The sequence below is a fragment of the Phasianus colchicus genome, chromosome 17 (assembly GCF_987193195.1).
Source record: "Phasianus colchicus chromosome 17, bPhaCol1.hap1.1, whole genome shotgun sequence".
NCBI lineage: Eukaryota > Metazoa > Chordata > Aves > Galliformes > Phasianidae > Phasianus > Phasianus colchicus.
The window spans coordinates 3,244,950-3,260,013 of NC_143452.1; the positions used below are offsets into that span (position 1 = coordinate 3,244,950).

At 38.7% G+C, this 15,064-nt stretch overlaps 1 protein-coding gene across 12 annotated transcripts in view; it reads left to right on the forward strand.

The window, feature by feature from the left end:
* PTPRT (protein tyrosine phosphatase receptor type T) overlaps nucleotides 1-15,064 on the forward strand; it is a 432,503-nt gene that overhangs the window by 116,805 nt on the left and 300,634 nt on the right. The gene's annotated exons all lie outside the window — the stretch shown is intronic.

The window sequence follows — 15,064 nt, forward strand, 5'->3', positions numbered from 1 at the left end:
CTCAGCTTCAGCTCTTGTGTGTCACACTCCCTGTTCGTAGTAGACCTAACTAGAGAGACACAGCAGGTATTTGAATTTACAGATCTCAGAATGATTTGAAGGAATAGGAACATAGATAGCTGTGATGCCATCTGGAAGGCAAGGAATTAATGGGAGGGCTTGTACTGGAAAAGTTCAGTACTTTGCTAACTCCAAATGTGAAGGAAAATCTATCTTTCTGCCTTATATCTGAAAGTGTTTTATCATCTGAAGATGCTGGATCCATGGAGAAATTGATAGACAGTCAACAGCCTGGAAAGGCAGACAAACCCCAGAATAGTACAGTGTGTTTCTTAACAAGGCTTTCAGAATTGTTTTTCCCAAAATGAAGTAGATAGAGATATGTATGGTCCTTTCTCTTAATGCTGTGTTGCATGTTATCAGGTAGCACTAACAGTTAGATCTATCAAGGTGTTAGAGCAGCCGCAAATTAACGAAAACAGCAAAAAAAAAAAAAAAATGCAGAAATCTTAAATGTATTAATTATCCGTATATATTATTATATTGTTTATGGAAGAGGGAAAGCTTCTAACAGCTGATAATGAAATATTATTTAAAGAGACCTTAAGGAGTATGAGGGGAAATGACAGAGTGCTTTGCTTTACTAATTGATGTCTCAGTGCTAGTTACAGAGAACAGAAGGTCAAATCATTAGGTTGGAAAAGAAGGCTGACCACAGCAAATGTGTACAGAACACATTTCTCCAGTAACAAAAATATGTTTTCAAAAGCTGTCCAAATGATGCTAACCTTGAGGTAAATTATGGTGTTCAATTAAACTGCCTGAAGCTTGCGGAGATGCTGGAGCTATTATTGGGAGCCTGTATTGCTGGATGGAATCTTAATGCATGTGTTGTTTGTATTGGTTACTCATTGAAAGTCTGTTTTGTGAGAATAAAGGATTACTTAAAATTCATCTAGTGGCAAAGGCAGCCAAATAAACTGATGAACAGCACGTTCCACTCCTACAATCAGAGACATCTTTAAAGCCAGAGCACTAGAACATTTGGTGATTGACTTTCTATTCCATTTAGTTTTTCCAAAGCAGCTGAAAGCAGCGTGGTGCAAATCCATCGAGTTGAAAGGGTATCAGAGGTGGTAACAGTGTTTGGAATAAGCAACTTCTGCTGGCCAACTGTAGGCAGGAAATAGAGTTCTGAGGATGCAAGCAGTGATGCATATTTTCTTGATCAGGATGCTGTTGTAGACACTACACAGTTCTTGTGTGGCTGGAATCAGATTAAAATACTGTATTGTGAAAATGGTAAAACATGAGTGAGCAGGCATTAAATTGGTTCCATGATCCTAAATAAGTCTGCAGCGCAACCTGCTGGGAAACATTGGCAGAAAAGTGTGGCCTCACCCCATCCTGGTCAGCCCACATTAACGTTGCTGTCAGAGCTATTTCCTTGTTTAAAATGTCAGCTTTCATAAGCACCAGCAGTCCCTTTGAATTCAACCAAACCACAGAATTCCATCCTCCTGAATACTAATGATAACATCTAGTGCTTTTACAGTCCTTTTCATCGTTAGATCTCAGAGTGTTCTTCAGAGGAGGTCAGTATCATGAATGAGAGCTTGAGTCTGTAGTAGTGTGTAATTCTCTGCTGAGACACTGCTGCAAAGGTCTCTGCTCAGGGATGACTTCCTATTTTTATTTATATGTTTTTGGAATTAAAATGCACTCCTCAAAGGGGAAAAAAAAAAAAAAAAAGCCGCACAATTAACCTGTTCTATTAGCCATGTAAAAGTTTGTAGGCAATTTGTTTTACACCATTGCTAGCAAATAAACTGTTTTTCATTGAATTTTGTGGTTAATTCCTTCGGGCTGGAAGCTGTGTTAATTGGGGGATTAAGAAACAGATGTTTGTTGTTTCAAATAAATGTTTCAGAAACCTGAAATAAATGAATTGTAGGTATCCAACCCCCAGACTTTGGTGCAGCTCTTTCCACCTCCTTGCATGATAGCAGGAGCGATTATAACAGAATATTCCATAACAGATGGGTGTTTACTTAAGCCTGAATATTCTCAGTGATGAGTATTCTACAGCCTCTGGGCTACTTGTTCCACTCTTTGAGTTATAAAGGTTCTCAGTACTCATCTTCCATTTTCCCTTTTATGGCTTAATCTCATTATTTTTTTCTCCATCTATGACTAGGAAGAATAATCAGTTGTTGCTCTCTTTTATTATCTCTTACGAAGCTGTGCACGGCTAAGTCTTTGATTCCCAGGACTAAGTATGACCCAGTGCTTTTAACCTTTTTTAATTCAGAATGTTTTGTTTCCTTCCCTCTACTTCATGCCTTCAGTCATTACCTTCTTATCTTTTTTGGGTATTTGCCTAAAGCTCCCTTACCAAGCTGGGATTTGATACTCTGCATGACAGTCCTGGCAGGATGCACAGCTCTAATTCTGTTCCAGAAGTTTAGACTACAGCGAGCAGTTATGTCCTGCTCCTTGTATTTCCTTCATGCAGTTTTTATTCCCCCCTTTTTTTTCCCATGAATAACCAGTCTTTATGTGCTTATGCATTAGATGATTGGAGATGAACACGGGGTTCTAGCTTGTGTTGAATCACAGAAAATACTTTCTTGGTGGTAAAAGGGCCTGAGCTTTTGTCTATTTCAGAGGCAACAGCTCGGTTCGTAGAACAAGTTCTTGTATTGTGTTAAAATGAGTGTTGGAAAAGTACTGGCTTTACTTTTCATGTTATAACACTGCAGCATTCCAGGAACCCTGCACCTGCCTACCATCGCAGCATTTGTGAGAATATATTAATAATGGAAGTATTTAACATTTAGCATTTGCATGTTCAAAGTATTTTACTGGCATTTTCTAATTAACTCCAATGGAGACCTAACTGGGCCGACTAGACTGGAGCAATTACTTTAATTGTGTTAAATACGGTCGTCCTCTGAATGCAGAGCTATGGTGCAATGTGCCTTTGTGCAGCAGTGTCTGTCAGTGTTACACTGACTGTTAATCTCCTGGTTGGTTGTGTGAAGTTTCCCTGTTCCGTGTTAGCGGAAAGCAGTCGGCACACAGCAGTTGAATGTCTGGCCTCATCTTCCTGACTGCTGATTTCCCTTCATTTATACAAATTGGCACTTAGTGTAAGTGCTAATTTACTTTGTATGTATATGTGTGTATGTACATAGTTATCTTTCTGTAGAGATGCACAATATCACTGCTGTTTTGGGCTGAATCAAGTAGACATCCTGTTTGTCTAAGAAACAAATTTAGATGAGCTTAGAGATGAGTGAAATGTTTAGAAGAAATTAGAGCATTCAGAATTAGCACTGTAGCATTTGTGTGTTCCTTTAGCAAGTGCAGGTTGCTTAGCTTTCCTCACTTCACAAAAATTTCACCAATTTTCCACAAAGAAACAAGACCCATTAACAGTCAACAGTATTTTCATGCTAGAAATGGATGCATTGTTATCTAAGGGTTGAACTTGCTTGAAATGTGTAACTCACAGTTTGGAAACTGCAAATAGTTGTGGGAAATGTCACAAATACATAATTTTATAGGTTTCCTTGTATGTACTCATGTAATGCTTCTCAAATAGCTGATAAGTAGTGTTGCACCACAGATTTGGAAGTATGCATGTACTGCATTTATACTTTTGCTGTTTACATTTGAGCTAAAGCATTTTAGCTGTGTTACAGTGCTTCAGGAGACAGAGTAGGTTAGTACCAAGTGACTGCCAGCTACCCTGTCGATTGAAACCCTAATGGCAAGTGCAGCATTGAGATGAGCGGTTCACTCTTCAAGATGCAGTCAGCATTTGTCCTGTATCTGTCCTCACATGAATTTGGAGAAGGGTTCTGTGCTGAATCCTCATAATGGCAGATGTTTTGAGATAATGGTAAGGTTAAGACATGAACACGTTCTGAGTACTTTCTTGTGTGAGTCCATATTGCATGGCACAGTGAAATGAACATAGCTTGAGAGGTGTTTGGTGTCCGAATCACACAGATCCCTTGAATGTGTAGCAGATTTATTCTTTTCTCTTGCAGCAGAGATAAGGGATGGGGACTCTTCTCTCATCTAATTGGGTGTGTACTTTTGTTCCAGTAGCTGGAGGGCTCACTAAGCTTCTCACTGAAAGAACAGAAGGGTTATCATCATTAGCGTTGCTTCACGAAATAACCATTTAGCAAGTGAACATCATAGGCATGATGTATATCTGAATACCAGATGGCTAAATTCTACTTGGACTCCACTGAACTGAGTGAAGTTTTATGTTTCTCTAATAGGCCAAATGCTTTCCTGTGTCACCTTCTTCTTTGCAGTGAGTGGCACTGTGAAGTTAGTGTGAATGGATAATTATGGAACAGCTTTCCTTGAAGAAGATGATAAACTCTCCATCTCTGCCCACATTGAAGACTGACAGGATTGTTCACTTTCATTCAGAGAGGACTGATGTGCAGTTAGTGTTAACCTCCCCAAAGAACAGGGAACCTCTGTACACAGGTCAGGTATTTCTTTTTTTTTTTTTTTCTTCAAGGCTAGAATGAGCACCAACAGGAGTTAGATTCAGCTTTTTTAAGTTTGAAAGGCAATGCAGTAAAATTAACATTTTGCTGTGTCTGAGTGGATTAATACTTGCTTACAAGAAAATAAACAAACTTGTTAAAGGAATAAATTAAAATCCAACTGTGTATGTGATGAATCATGATCCAATTTTGTCTGAGAGGGGAGAAGGAAAATTGGCTCAGCTGTCTGTGTATTGTTTCTCAAAAAAATATTTTTTGTAGGAGAAATTACTAAGAATGAGTGAAATACGTTTCCCCCCACTCTTTGACTTCCACAGAAATAAATAGATTAGTCAGGGGACTGGGTACCGAACTCAAAGTAATTTCTCAGCTTTTAAGGTCTGAGCAAAAAGGGATCTGTGGAGACTTTCCATAGTGCATTTTAATTTTGCTCTTTACCATCTCACTTAGTGTCTGTATTTTGCGGTTGGCTTTTATAGTAGCAGTAGTAAATAATTCTTCTCAATTTTCAGAACTTCATCATTAATTTACACTGACTTGAGGTTGGGGGGTTGATTTACACCTTTTTCCTGATTTTATTTTAGGTAAGTGTATGTAAGAATGCTTAGACCTAGGAAAAGGAATGATCTTAGAACTATTTATGGATACAGCTTTAGGATGGACAGAACCTTGTAAACAACTAGAGGGAACTTATTTTGAACTGCACCTTTTAAATTGCTCACTCTTATGCTATCTGTTGGGTCTCCCCAGGAGCTGATTCTTTAATAGCTGTTTGCAGCCCAGTATTAGTATTTATTTTCCCTCAGAGGAATGTATTGTCATCCATATTTTTTTATTTTCTCTGGTCTAGGTTATCTGTAAGTAAATCATACCTGCATTAGTATATAATTTGCTTTTCAGCCAAGGAAAACTAGCAATGAAGACCATGAGCAATTGCTTCTGTTGCACACAATTGCTTTCAGAAAGGTAACTCCTAGCAATTAGCCTTGAGGGTGATTCGTACCACATCTTTGATTTCTATCTGATGCCTTCTGTATTCTAACACCAATCTGTGGGTGGATTTTGGATGGACCATAAATAATAATGAGTTAAAGTACTTGTGAAATTACAGACTTGTAAAGTAACAATCTTGCACTGAAAAAAAAAATAAGCGTAAGTTAGTCAACTATTCTGTGATGGTATATGCAGGAGAAATTGATATAATTAAGAACACTTACCTCCCCAGAGGCTCCCTTCTGAAGGAAATTACATCCTGGTTATTAATGTTTTGTCATTTGTATCATAAACGTGAAATAGCACATTTATGCACCAGTGTGAGAAGTCAGAAGAAGCATGCTTCTGTATAGATGGCACTTTGGTACTGTAGTCTTGCTTAGCAAGGGAGCATAGTTTTTTCTGAACATGCACAGTATAAAGATATATCAAAGAAGATGGAAAGAATGACTTCTCGGAAGGCCTTTTAATGACCCTGAAGGAACCACGTAGGGAATGCATGTAGTTACTGCACCTTGATGTGTTAAGTGGTACGTTTGAACTGTTGTCTATTTCTGATCCTTTTCAGTGGAAACTGTCAGAAGTGGGACTGTTTGTGAGTGTCAGGACCTTTCCATTTTCACCATTAGAGAGACCGTGACATTTCTAAAGCACTGCCATAACATCATTCAGCGTCACACTAGGATGACAAGAAAGCCATCATTGTACATGTTTATATTCCATGGTTTCAGATATATTCATTTTTCCCAGAACCTGTTGGCTCTAACAGGAATTGATGCTTTTCAGCATCTTAGATTAGGAAAAATGCAGACTATTAGGGCATGCTGTCCAGGTGCCAACGGGCAGTTGTCTGAGAGCCAAGTTAAGGCATTGTACAACCAAAGGAATGGAAAAACATTTCTAATTTAAAACTTGAAAATGTTCGAGGGTTGGAAGAAGGAAGATATGTTTCTTTTTATGTTAGGTTTCTTCCAAGTGGATAAATACTATCTAATTTAAATGCCACAGAAGTTAATACAGTTGCATTGAAATAAGGCTAGTATACAAAAGAAGTTTTGTTATCCTGTGACTAAGATCTTCTGTTTTAAATAGTTATTTCTATGGAAATTCTTTCTATAACAAGGGGAAGATTGATAATTTTATACTCCACTTATTAGAAGATTCAGAGCAAGAAAAAGCACGTGATAGGAAGAACAGGAGATGAGCAAGATGCGTAGGTAGAAAGAGGCTTGGAGAAGGTCTTTCTAGTGAAGCTGGTGTAGTAAAATTGAGAAATGTGAAAGTAGTGGCTACTAAGGAACAGAGGAAAAACAATGACTAAGGTCACCTAAAGAAGGAAAACCTTAAAGGGAAGAAGTGTGAGAGAAGAATGACCTGAGCAGTCTGCATGGGCAGATGGCCAAAGTCAAGATAGATTCGATTTGAAAAAAGGGTAAGATTGTGAATGAGGAGTGAACATTGAAAGATAAGGATTTACAAAAGGAAATGCTGAGGAAACAGTAGGCAAAATTACATCCCTGAAGTGATCAGAAAGCAACAGAGGAAAGCCTTTGGAGCAGAGGCTGATCAGAATACAGGAAGGACAGAAGGTATAGTCAAGGTTCAGTCCCTCGTCTGCTTTAATAGCAGAGTCTTGGCAAGTCTCTATGAATGTTCAGCTCTTTGCAGCTGCTTAACACCAAGTCAGTGGAATTTTCCTGAAGTCCTTTAAATTCAGTGGAAACTGGATATAATCACTTTTGGGTCCTGTATATTGTGATGATTGTCTGACTAATGCAGTACGTTTCCTGTTTTATATCTTCCCAGTGAGCTCATCTTTCTACTTTTATTATCATTATTTTTTACTTCTATCACAAAACCAGACTCTGAGCATCAGAGTACAAAGCTATGTTGTAGTATCTAAGATTCCAGTGTCATTAATTATTTAACTTTACCACAGGCCTAATTTGCTGTGTAGTGAAATAAGTGGAAGTCTTTCCACCAACTCCAAAATAAATAAGATGAGATTTCATAATAGGCAGAGTACACAGTCTAGACTTTTAAATGCTTCAGTACTTAAAAGGATACAGGTTGTTTGGATTGAATGGTAATAACCTGAGTTAAGTGATCCTGCTGAGAACTGTGGCTGCTAAGAATCCTAAGTCGTTTTTTATTCTTAGGAAATACTAGCATTTCCCATTTCCAGTATTAGATATTTAGTGCATGTAGCTCAACACATTAAAAAAAAGAAAAAAAAAAAGTCTGTTTTCCTGAAAGTCATTTATGTGTGTACAAAAAGAAGCTGATAGCAACAGTTCTTGCATATTCTCCTGGGGAAAAATAATGTATGCATCTCCTGCATTAGGCAATCCAACCTCTTCCATAGCATTCACCTCTTTCAGAAGGAGTGGAAACTGTTGCGGTTGTATTCCTTTGAGATGAAAGTTGTAATACTACAAATTATCACTTGTTTTCAGTATTGACTAGAAAAATAAATGCAATTTATGCTTTTAAATGTGGAAAATTAAGCAAAATAAAGCAATTTTATATGTTTGAGGATCTTTTCAAATGAAAAGCTGCGTTCACTGAATTCTCATCAGTTCCTTTTCTGTCATGTTTCATGATGTGAACTCTGAATTGAATGAACAGCTGCAATAAAATGGTAGCAGTCAAGTCAGGGGAATTCACAGGGAGTTGAGATATTTCAGGCTGTGAGACAGCCCTTTTTGAGCCCTCATTTACTTTGAGAAATGGTTGACTTTTAGCATAATGTCTTCAGTACAGCTCACAAATAGAGAGGTGTCAAGCCCTTATTTGCAGTACTTATACTTAGTACGTAAGAGTCAGCCTTGTGCAAACAGAACAAAGACTTTTACTATCTCTATAAGGTGTTTATATTTCTAATTGTGGAATCAGATTTTTGTCCTTGTCTTCCCGTTCAGTTTTACTTACAGTGCAAACATGAGAGTTAATATGAAGGAAATGGCAGAGTTGATCTTAAGGGTGTTTTAAGGAAAGCAGAATAGGAAATGAACGACATAGCTCAGGTCTAAAGCCGTCTTGGTTCACCTGAAATAAGGCTGTTCTTACCATTAAATATCTGACTGCATCCCTTTGATCCTTGAAAATGCCATCTATTGCAATGTATGGATGTTGGCTGAGCCAGTCTGCAGCCTCAGCTGATGTGTTTGTCCGCACAGCACAACAGAAGCAGTGGGCAGAAGCATGCTGAAAGAACAAATGTAAGGGCAGTAAGTGGCCTGCACTCCTCAAGGTCTTGAAATAACAGATCGGATTAATTTGAAGATGCTTCAGAACAAATGTTTTATGCGCTGAGAGTATATTCAGTGCTTCCAATTTTTAAAGTTTATTTTTACACCATGTATGACTAGAACACCCAATATGGTAACTCTTTGAAGAGCATGATTTTCATAGACAAACTTATGGTGGTTTTTCGCAAGTCGGTGTGCCCTGTGAACTGAGGCCTAGTTATTTGTCATTCAGTTACCACATGAAAAATGGAGTTTCTTTTCACTCCGTCCCTCTCTTTAAAATGCATCCTCCCATAGGAGAGGATTTTTATTTCTTTGGTATTATTTTTCCAATGTCATCTTGTTTTAATCTGTACCAATTACAGTGGTGAAGACTGAGGTGTGAGGAATCTTGGCAGTAAAGCTGAAGTTGCTTCTCCCTCACCCTGAGCCAAACTAAGATCTAATCAAGCTACGATAACTTAAATTAATTTCTTGCTAAACTTGATGCAGCGTAAGGTGGTTGAGTGAAGGTGCACAACAGACTTCATTATGTGCTCTCATGGCCAGTCTCACTACTCCATCTGACCAGAGCAGACAAATATCCTTCACCCTTTCCATTTTATAGGTTTAAGCTGCTCAGTAATATAGAGAATATTAAAAAGAGGAATCATAACCAGATCGTATTTTAGCTTAGTTCTCATTAGCTGTTCATCTAGAACAGATTGCATAGGACAATCTTCTGGAGTGTGTCTAATTGCTGCAACATGGTAATTTAATGGGAACACATTTTTATAAGCTTGTTTAACTGCATCTGTGCCAAGTGACCTCACAGCTTGTTGTGCAGTGATGCAACACTAGAAACTAGCATTTAAATGTAGGATCTTATTTGTATGGCCCCTTTTGAGCTTCATTCACTTGTGCCTTTTCTAATGTGGCATCTAGCATCACTGCAGTATCTTCATTCAAACTGTTCATTCTCCATCCCATTCATCATCCACAAATGCTTGTTCTTCAGGATAGCTTTTAAGTCCTAACAGTCTTATCTCTTACATTTTTCCTTCTATTTCCTAATGTGAGCATTTCTTTTCATAAAATGTTCTTTGACATAATTTGTCTAGGAGCTAAGTTTTCTCATTCTCAGGAGTGTTTTTACATGGCAGCAAACAAAGCAGCTCTCAGAACTCTGTAGTCCTGCAGCTCAATCCAGGAAATACATTTCTGTGCATCCATCTCAAGACCTTGTGTCTGTTTTTATTTTTCCCTTGATCCCTTCTTCTTTGACCTCATCCCTCAGGCTTCCCTGTCACTCACAGCCTCAAGTCCATTGGGCTACAACTGTTTCTTATAGGTTGCTAGGAAGAAAAGGCATGTGCATTCTGTTGCAGCTTAGCTGAATTGGTACAGAAAGCAGCTTGGCTGAGTTGGTACAGAAAGCATCCCTCAGCCTTTTACCCTTTAAGTGAGAAAATAGGATTGCAAAAGCTAATTTGCTTGTTTTCATAGCGCGATCTTAATTCTACAAGGGAGAATAGATGATCTAATCTAATTTAATTTTGCTCTTTGAGAAGAAGGGAGATCACTTGGCCAGCTGCTGCTCTGAGCAAACATGGAGCATGTAGGCTACAAGATAAGCTTTGAACTCTATCAAGTCTCTCGGCAGTATATGCTAATGTGTGCTGGTGGGAGATTTCTGAAACTTTTTCTTCTGATTGTATTAATTAGTGTGCCGCTCCAAACCAACAAAGCAGTTGGAATGAGCTGTAACTCTGTAAAATAAGTAAGTGCTGTTACACATAGGGCTTCCTCTGTCCCTGATGCTTTAGTGTTTTGGCAGGGTGGACTATGAAGATGTCTATTTGGCCTGATTTGTGAAATCGCAGTACTTCCATCTATTTCATCTCTTTCTAAAACTTTAAGCATGTTTTAGCACTTTAATCTTTTCCATTCAAGCTGTTCATTTGTTAGAAGAGGAAAGACTGTATATGCTAGTCTTGCATTTGAAGAGAAGCCCTTTTCTCCACAAATACTTGAGCATTTAACATGAGGAAAGAAAGCATCTCTGAGCATCAGTAGCAATACTAAATTTCTCTCTGCACTGTGACAAACTCCCTCCCTATCTCAGATATCAGACTTCATCCTCCTACCTGCATTTCCTGAGTACTTTTTCATTATTCCAAAAGTAAAAGCAATAAATAATTTCATTTATGATAAATATATTTAAAGTTGTCTTAAGCTCAGATAGGAAATCTAAGAAGCATGTCTTGGGGCCATATGTGCAATATAATAGCCCATCTAGAATTCATCTGGCTATGACAAATTGTTTCTACAAGCATGAATGCAATGTCTTTTATGCATGTATTCACATACAACTGCTTTAACTTGAGAAAATGATAAAAATCTATCAACTTTAGAGCCTATTCAATACTTCACATAATAGGTATTTATAGGACATCAACTATGTTTTTTCATTCAGTTAACCTACACTTACTTTTGGAAACGTGTTGCTTGCGTGTATGCCTATTTGCTTGATTTAAGAAATGTCACCCTTTCCTTTTGTACCTTGCTCACAAGGCACAGTTGGACCACAGCTGAGCTTTCTTCTGCATCTCTGACAGGAGTGTCATTCTGCAGTAGAATGATTACAGGGCTTGTAGAATGTGTACCCAATTTGCAATTAAATGATTTTTGTCTGCCATCACGTCATGCTGCAGCTTGAGATCCAACCACCAGTCTACATGTTTCCTCCTATTTACATCACCACAAATTATAATATTTTTTTGCTAACCAATTATGTTTTCAAAAATGCATACGTAATCTTTCTTGCCTTCAGATGTCTAACTGAAAGTTTGCTACAAAAACTTACCCTGGGCAGTCTAGTAATTTTGGTTGTGTTTGTTTACTTTTATTTCTATTGTTAGGACAATAAATCAGTAATGTGGTGGCTGCTGTTATACTGTTACTGAAATGAAATCCCCAAATCCCTATACAGAAGTGATGCAATCACTTCATACCAACACAACTGCTGCGTGCTAAGGAAAGAATGCATAAGTGTGGGTAGGCACACTGACTAATTAGTTCAGGTGCATAGAATTCAGCTGATTTTTGAGTAGCTGGATGTGTGGGGCTAACAGCTATTGGATGTTTTAGAGTAGAATCAAATGGTTCCAGCTCCGTTGCAGAGAAAACCATGCTTTCCCTAGTCTTTTCACCCCAACTTTACTTCAGAACACTTAATTGCTCAAAGCACTGAATTCTAAAAACTCTGTAAATGAGTGCCTAAAAGTTAAAATAAAAATAGGGAGATGGTGGTACAAACGCAACAGCAGTCAGCTAACATTGCAGTAGTGCAATCTTACTGAATTTCTGTCAGGAATGTAGATTAGAAGCCATTCTGTTTTAAAAGCTTCAGCTAAGATAATTAATTGCATTTATTTTCAAGGTGATGCCGTGCTTGTTTGTGGGAATGAGCAATAGAGAATTAAAAAAATGGAAATTTCATCAGTGATTACAGAAGCGATAGTGATTTACTAATTGCCTTTTGCTGTTTCCTGACAGTTTGTATCTCTTGTAAGTGAAACAGTCTGCCTCAAGTCACTGAAAACATTTGTGTGTTGAGAGATTAGGATAAATATACCACAAGTAATTGTTTAGTTGTAAATTTGTTCTTTTCTTTTGTGGGGAACTGGATTTGCCTCCTATCTTCTCCTATTTACCCTGTAACCCTTAGCGTGTGCTCAGAAGACCCTAAGCAAGATTTTGGCAGAACAGAATGTAGCCAGGAGCAAAATTCTCCTTCCAGATGTGTTGGAACGGAGCCCTGGAGACTTCTTTGCTCTCATGGTTTTGGCTCTGGGAACTTCTTGAAAGCAGTGGTTAGCATCAGTTAAACAAAGACTGCAGACTGAAGCAGGTTTTATATTAAACCCCCATGTTGTCCCCATGTTGCTGCCTTATCAAAACTGGCTCTCTCACAAACTAAGTGAATAGAATTGGGCTTGATCACCTCACCCAGCTTGGTGGTGCCTGGAAGGGCAGCAGATTGCCCACTGGGATGACTCCTGGTTACTTTATTTCTTTACTACCATGGAATTTCATTGTGCAGTCACCTGTCTTAGATACGGTATATCATCAATTTACAGGTGGATATGCTAAGATTGTGAAGAAGCAGATGTTTACCTTGAAATTAAGGATTATAAGCATTTAAGGGAAGTGTTTCTTTTGTATGAACATAAATGCAGCCGGATCTCTTACCTACATCCTCCTCCAGTTCAAAGCTAGCAACCTGGCCTAAGTTTTACAAGGCAAATTCTAAAAAGAAAAAGCTTCAGCATCAGAGAACTGTGAGAGCAGATGTGATGGGACGTTCAGGAATGCTTCTTAAAGTTTTTTTTCTTCCATAGCCTTGTGTGCTTGAGCTGGGAGTTGGAAGGAGAATGCAGCGACATGACTGTATGCACACCGTGTGAGCAGGGGCTGACCCAGGGTAGTATTTTCTGCAGTTTTCCTTCTTTGTGCTCTGGTATATCCTTGCCAGCAGTGTGTGGATAGCACATTAATCAATATAATGAGATTTGTGTGATTCTGTTGAGTTCTGTAGGAAAACATATTGAATGTAGATTGAATCATGGAAATGAAGGCTCAGACAAATGTCTGACATACGCATTTCTTCAGGCATTTCAAAGTTTAATATGCAAATGGCAAAGGTGTTGATTTTGTGACCCTTGTGAAAGACAGATGTAGATCCACAAATCTATGGATTCAGTGAGGCAGAGACCCTGCTGCTGCCATCAGTAACTCAGTGCCTGAGCATTTAATAAAGTACAACAGGAACCTTTGGATAAATAAATAAATACCTTATACTGCAAATCAATTACTTCTGTAGTAAAACAACATTCACAGGTTTTTGGTATGTGGCTGTTTCCTTTTTTTTCCTCCTGAAATAGTTTTTTTTTCTAATTAAAACTAATGGAAGAGTGCAGAAAAAATTAGCAAGATGTTATATGAAGCTGCCCCATAACCATGGCCAGGCCTACCTTTCTCACTGCTGTAAGAACAATACGGTTCTGTGTTTGGGCTGATTTTGAAATTATCCTGCAGTACTTTGCAATCTGAAACAAATGAAAATCACCAGACACTGTTGCATAGCAGATCCCATAAACAGCAGGTCTGTACAACAAGTGTGTAGTGTGATGAGATAGGAATAATTCAGCGAGAATACAAAAAGCCTCGTCTAAGGGATGCTTTTTGGAAAATCAGAAACCCAACCAACCAACCCAACCCCACAGCCTTTGTGCACAGTGTGTGGTTACTTTCATGCACAGAGCTGGGCTGTGTGAGCAGGGAGACAGTCCTGTGCCTGGAAGGACAGTCTGGACAGAGACTGCCTCGTGGGATGTTGTATGTGAACTGAGCCTGGTCTGCTCGAGATGTTTATTAAGTTGTAAGCCTGTGGAATGGCTTCCAGAAAAGCCAGACAGTGAGAGCATATAAAGAGGAGGGGCAACGGCTATTTATGAGGGTGGATAGTGATATGACAAGGGGGAATGGTTTCAAACTGAGACAGGGGAGGTTTAGGTTAGATATTAGGAGGAAGTTTTTCACACAGATGGTGGTGAGGCACTGGAACAGGTTGCCCAAGGAGGCTGTGGATGCCCCATCCCTGCAGGCATTCAAGGCCAGGCTGGATGTGGCTCTGGGCAGCCTGGGCTGCTGGTTGGCGACCTGCACACAGCAGGGGGTTGAAACTAGATCATCATTGTGGTCCTTTTCAACCCAGGCCATTCTATGATTCTATGATAAAAAGGGATATACTAATGGAAGCTGGCTCTGTAGATTTGCTTCATTTTCCTTTGGTTCCTCTGCTATTGTTCTTTAGGAGCAGGAGGGAGTGAAATGGAAGTAGTACTCTGCTTCTCTATTGCAAGCCTGTGTATTACCCGTGTCACCTTAAGTGACGGAAGAAATCTGGGACTACTTAGGACACCCACTAAACTGAATTCAGCACTTGTTTTAATCCCAGCAGTTGCTAGTTGCATTTAAAGCCCTTGAGCCCTGTTGAGTTAACTGTTGTGACTGTCACCCGGTTGTTTTTCTTTCCTGCTCAAATGAGATGTCTCCCCTGAAAATAACATGAGTCTCACATGCAGAAAGCACAGCTTTCAAATGTTAAACCAGATGGCAATTATCCTGAATTAGTCTCTCATTTGCAATACTCTTTTTTTTTGAGGTCGTCTTTTTTTTTTTTTTTTTTTTTAACTTAAAAACAAAACAACAACTAAAACAACAACTAAAACAACAGCA